At 50.9% G+C, this 6295-nt stretch overlaps 1 pseudogene; it reads right to left on the reverse strand.

Annotated features, from left to right (window-relative positions):
* Window positions 1-4358: 4358 nt before the first annotated feature.
* LOC143690427 (B-cell CLL/lymphoma 9 protein pseudogene) lies at window positions 4359-5903 on the reverse strand (annotated as a pseudogene).
* Between the last annotated feature and the right edge of the window lie 392 nt (window positions 5904-6295).

A 6295-nucleotide genomic window follows, 5' to 3' on the forward strand; every position in this document is an offset into this window, starting at 1 on the left:
ATGGAGATTTATTTTTGTAATTTGCCTCTTGACACACTCTACTGTGACCTCCTGAAGGAACTGTCAAAGGCACATAGTAGGTGTGCCTGGAAAGTCTGTTCACCAAATCTGACCGAGTCTCCCACACTCTGCCCCTCACTTCCTTCTCCCCCGCATGCTGAGCCGCTGTCCTGCAAGCAGGCCCAGTGCATTCCTGCCTCTGGGAGGTTGAACTTACTGTCCCCACTGCCCAGGATAAACTTTGCCACACACCAGCTGGGCTGAGCCTCTTGTTTCCTCCATGTCTCTACTCAGGCGTCCCCCACTGCTGAGTCTTACCCTATATACAATGAGAAACTTGCATATATTTCCTGGAAACATCTGTGCCCTTCTCTTGTTGTTTTTCTTCATAGTACTTGTCACCATCCATTGGATTGCCTCTATTTTGTTTTGTATTTTATATCTCCCAAATAAAATGTAAATTCTATGAAGTGGGACTTGTTCTATTCACTCCTGGGCCCCTAAAACTGCCAGCCATATATTTGCATGTCAACACAAAACATGTGTGAATGAATGCACAGCCATAAATATAGATACAGACACACACGTGTGCACAAGATGAGAATGCTGGAACCAGCTCTGTGGAGGCAGGGAGTCATTTGTCTTGTCCCCCACCTCATCTCACTGCCATGGCCTGGAACTGAACCTGGCAGGGGACAGAGGACACAAAATTAATTTTGCTGAATGAATGAATGGATGAATGAACAAATTCTAGCTCTCTTCTGCTGTTTGTTTTTTAACTGCATGAATTGCAGATATTTGTGGGCATTTCCAGGCCCCAGTTTCCCTAGCCTGGTTGACCTCACCTGCTTCTCCTGTGGTTTGTCACGTGGCTTCCTCCCCTTGGCAGCCCCCCCGGATCAGCCACAACCTGTGGGGGGTTGGGCAGTGGGCCCGGCTGACTCCCTCATTTCCAAGCCATCGGGGAAGGCCTGGCCCTTTATTACTGAGAATCAATATTTGTACATTGGTACGTCGTAAAGTTTTATAGTTGTGAAGTGACACGTTTTCCTAACTGGCCCCAAAAGGGATGTAAAGCTGAACGGCAAGAGAAATGGGATGGTTCACGGCCACAGGTGGCAATTTGAGAATTTAGGACACTCAAGAACATGTTGTAGGCATTGCAGCCACTTTCCAAACAGCCTAGGAGAGGCGCTGCCACCCAGTGACTCCCACCGTACAGAGGGAGAGAGCGAGGCTGGAGCTGGGCACCGCCACAGGCAGCCGGCTTCCGGGACCTGAGGTCTTGTCACTTCCCTACGCTGGCACCTCCTGCTGATCCACTTATTGTTTTAATCGGCTTCTGTTGTGGCTGTTGAAGTATAGAGCTGTCCCAGAAACATGTTCTAGAACCCAGAAGTTCCTCTTATGGTGCCCAAGTGCACACAGAGGCTATTAAGGCAATTTTCTGCAATAAAATAAATAGGTTTATATTTTCATCCCCAAATGTCATTTTATATGGGTAGAAACTGATGTCCTGAGACATTAGGAATTTGTCGACCACCGCGAGCGGCTCAGGGGAGGAGGTGGCGGCAGACAGGGACCAGGGTCCATTCTGACCCCCTAAGAATGCGCGGTTAGGTCAGTCTCACCGGGCGCCGGTTCTCAAGTCAGAAATCACTGCAGCAGCTTTCTACAGCAATTTTTTTTAAAGAAACAATGTATTTTACTTTTTTGACCCCAGAAAGTGGTTTTGTACCAAACTTTATGGAGATTACACAGAGGTTTTACGCATGGAAGATGGGAGGGGAAAGAACTACAAAACAGGAATAATACTAAAAATCCTGGATAGATTTCAGTATCTGTACCACGCCCACATTAATAAGACTCCCTTGGGAATTCCCAATAAAAGGCAGACAAATAACAAGGGTGGGCAGGAAGGGGTAGGTTGGGAAAGAAAAAGGCTGAGAAGGAAAAAGCATTGAGCACCCCAAGGACAGACTCTTCCTCTCCCAAAGCCAGGAGGAAGCTTAGCGGAGAAGCTTAGCGGAGAAAGTGAAGCTTCGCTAGATTTGTTTTCCCGAAATTATACCATATTTGCAGCTGCCAAAGGGAAAAGAGAGGAGGCGGGCAGAGGCTTGGCAGCGGGACACAGGGAAGGAAACACTCAGCCACGGTGCTGAAGAGCAGGAGAGGAAAAGGAGAGAGAGGCGCGGGGGGTGGGGGGTGGGGGGGTTTATGTTGGGAGGGGCAGCCAGTGCGAAGAGTCCTGGAACTGAGAAACAAATGTCCTAAGCTTCCTTATTTTTAAAAAGAAAAGCTTCCCCCTCCCTCCATCCCTGCTGAACTTACTTCCTTTTTTGTGCTTTTTGTGGACACTTGGTTCTGAGGCCGGAGTTCGGTTTTTCCATATACAGGAATTGAAGAAAATAGCCTGAGGGTCTGAATATGGATTCTCCACCTAAAGTATCAGCCCGGCTTTCCTGTTCTCCTTCCCCAAAGACTCAGGGCTCTGCTAAAATCCCTTTACAATTTAATACAGCATGCACATGCAAGGAAGCCCAAATCAAAAAACAAAACCAGAAAAGATGCCTGGGAGAAGCCCGTCTGTCTAAAGGACATAACGGAGAGAGAACAAAGCACAGGACCAACGCCCACGCTGAGAGCAAGGTTCCCAAAAGCAGGGGCCCTCCTGGGGTGCCCAGCCCACAAAAATAATTTTTAAAACTAAATCTTACAGAAAACAAACAAACAAACAAAACATGTGTTGTTTAAATGACTTTGACTGTATTTGCAGGTGAATTCATACCTACCCCAAGCAGCCCTCAGCTTTCTGTTCTCCTACCCCAGGACTGACAGTTTTCCTGAAATGCCCTCAACGCTGCTCCCAGGGCCTGGAATCTCATCTTGACAAGGTTCGGCACTTAAGGCATGGTGTTTCCTGGGTTGTCACCCCTGCTGGCCCCTCCCCTGCCCATGTGGCAGCCATGCCCTCATCTGTGGGAGGCATGCTGCTCTGCTGGGGTCCCATCAGCCATGCACGGGCAACATGGCGAGCCCACCACCCAGGGCAGGGTTGGGGGAGCAGGAGGTCCCAGCCCTTGCCAAATGGGGAGCCCTTGGTAGCAGCTCGCTGACCCACCATCTGCAGTGAGATCCCATCATGCCTTGCTGGAGGAAAGCCAGCTGGGTGTCTCACCAGGATGTGGCCTGGCATGGACGGAGCCATCTCAACAGGAACACCCAGCACTCCACCAGTACCCTGGACCTCCCAGGCCAGCTGCTGCTAGTCCCATTCCAGGGGCTCCGTAGCTCATCCTCCCCTCATGTGCAAAAACCCAGGTCCAGCATCCTGGAGCTGTTTATGGCTTGGGACTTCCCCTTGAGGGAAATACTGCAATGTCAGATAAATTAACAAGGACAGATCTAACTCAGGTATTCCGGTGGCTCCAGGGCAGGTGGCTTCCTGTAGATCTGGGTCTGTCAACACCAAAGGCATGCTGTTCCCAAGATGTGAAGGAGCAGCACCCCCTGAGCCTCTAGGCTTGCACAGAGCTACATCTGCTGAACTTTGGGTAGACAGCTAGGACGGCCAAGGGGGCCTTCTCCTGAAAAATTCTTGCCTTCTGGGCAACTGCCCCTGCTGGGCTGTTGTGTGGAAATGGAACTTACTGGAGGAGACGGCACTGGAGGGAGGTACCATCAGAGGCTTCTGTACCAGTGCTGTGCTAGTTTGAAACTCATGTACCCCAGAAAAGCCATGTTCTTCTAACCCAATTTTGTGGGTGGGACCTTTTGATTAGGTGGTTTCCATGGAGATGTGACCCTGCCTATTCAAGATAAGTCTTAATCCACTTACTGGAGTCAATTTAGAGGGAGAAATTTTGGAGAAAGCTTAGATGCTTAAAGACAGAAAGCCCCAAGAGATGCTAAGCAAGGGCCACAGAAACTTAGGGAGAAAAACATCCCAGAGACACTAAAAGAAGACGCATGGGATACAGAGAGAAAGCCACTGAAATCAGAAGCTGAAAGCAATAGAATTGGGAGCAAGGACCAGCAGACACCAGCCACGTGCCTTCCCAGCGAACAAAGGGGTCCCAGCTGCCAGTGGCCTTTCTTCAGAGTCCAGATATCGTCCTGTTGATGCCTTAATTGAGACATTTTCAGGGCCTTATAACTGTATATTTGTAATTTAATAAATCTCCTTTGAAAAAGCCAACCCATTTCTGGTATATTGCATCCCAGCAGTTTAGCAAATGGAATGCATGCCCAGCATAAGATTGTGTGGTATTACCAGGCCCCAGTGGGTCCCCATGAGGAGGTATGTTGGGTCCCCTTGCATTCAGAGAAGGCATCTGTTAATAGTGAGAAGGGCTGGGTCAATCCCAGTGGGCGGAGGTTGGAACCTCGGTGTTCGGACCTGAAATCGAGGACTCTGGGAATTGATGTCCATCTCTGGCTTGTTGTTCATTGATGGCTAGTTGGGAGAAAGAGCTGGAGGGGAGTCTCCCTCTGAGCTGGCCACAATCTCAATGGTGCCCTGGTAGAATGGGGCAGAACTGGGCATTGCAAACTCAGACAGCACTGCTCTATAATCACTTGGTCCTGCTTCTTCCTCTCTTCTTCATGAAACTCCTGCTGCAGTATCAGCTCACTTAATCTTCTCAGGTGTCATGTGGTCCAGGTGGTTGGGTCCTATGGGCCCAGGCTGGGAATTCATGGAAGGCGGGACCATTTCATCTGGAGAAAAGGGCACATCTCCATGTCCTTTAGGGCCAAATCGAGTTCCCACATCTGTGAGGGGCCCAGGTCCCTTATCTGGGCTTTGGGATTGAGCTTCACGGCTGTTATCAATTCTTCTGGTTTCTTCTGAGATCCACCTAATAGCCTAGTTTCCCCCACTTTGTCCTCCTGTGAATCCCCTCTCACTGGAAAAATCATGTGCTGGATATTTCTGAGAATTTGTAAGGAGCACTCCCTGTGCTCCAGCTTCCCCTGAGATAGTCCATCAGGGTTCTTCCCCAGTATGTGTGGCTCTCCACTGGGCACTGGTGGGCTTTTGGATCTGCAGAAGAGCTACTGCTCTCCTGAGACAGGGGTCACTGGTCAGTTGTTAGCCATCAAGTTTGGTCCAGTACCCTCTGGAGGTAGTGGGGTGGGGCTGGCAAGGCTGCCTACAGAAGGAGCAAGTTTGTTTTCCACTCTAGGATTCTCTAGTCCACAGCACGTGGGGCTGCAGCAGGCTTGGTTGCTGCTGCTAGAATGGGTGATATTGGCTGCAACACCGGTAGTCTGGAGAAAATTCTGGTCCTGCTTGGTTGGAGCTGAAGGCTGTTGTGGGAGAAGTTTTAGATCATTCTGAAAGACAAATAACTGTGTGCTCGGAGGGGCTGTGTCTCTCTCTGTCTTGTTAGAGATGGTCTAGATATGCAAAGGGACAATAATTTCCAGCTGGCTCTTCCGTACAGCTTCTGCAGCTTTAGGGACCATCTTATAGAAAATACGTACACCACCTGGGTGGCAGTCCTTTTTGCAGGGGTGAGCTCTGGGGGAGTAGTCTGGCCATGGGAGTGGGGGCGACCTGGGGGCTGTATCTTTGATGAGGTCCTCCAGTGTGGTGTGTGCCAGGAGTCCTGGGGCTTTCTGTGGTCAGCAGAATTACCTTCTTTCATGTCAGAGTCATCGTGTGGAGTCCCAGGGTCTCTCCAACCAGAAGCAGCTGTGGAAATATGTAGCTCCCTTTTCCCCTTGCCTTGGCACCACTCCCAGCCTTGTGCTCCCACCTGGGCCAGACAGGGCTTTAGGGGTGTGGCCCCACTCTTGGAGCCATGGGGTAGGCTGGGATGGGCTGGTTGAGTCCCCTGTGCATACTCATTGGAGAATGCGGAATCCAGCTGAGGTTCCCCAACGGGACGGAGCATCATCTCCCACTGTGACTCGGGGCTCTTCTGTGTTTCCTGGTGCAGGGCTCCATGTAGGGCTGCCGGGATGGGCTGTGATCGTCACCCTGAGCTCACCAAGCTCTTCTGGGGCGGCGGAGGGCAGGGGGATGGCCCCTGCATGCTGGCCTGGCGTGGGCCTTCTCCCTCTTTGCTTCTCTGTGCTGTGGAAGGGGGTCCTCTCCCTCACAGCTCCCGCCTTCTCTGGGTGTGCCTCCTGCTGCCACCAGAACCTCTCATGTGCCTGGGCCCCCAAACCCAAGGGTTTTGCCACTGCAGCTCTCAACCTGCACGCAAGCCCCTTCTCCAAGGCAACCTTCGACTTTCAAGATGTCCAGTTTGTCCTCCCCTCTACACTGGGAAATGGGAGAACTTCC

This window comes from Tamandua tetradactyla, chromosome 7 (assembly GCF_023851605.1).
Source record: "Tamandua tetradactyla isolate mTamTet1 chromosome 7, mTamTet1.pri, whole genome shotgun sequence".
NCBI lineage: Eukaryota > Metazoa > Chordata > Mammalia > Pilosa > Myrmecophagidae > Tamandua > Tamandua tetradactyla.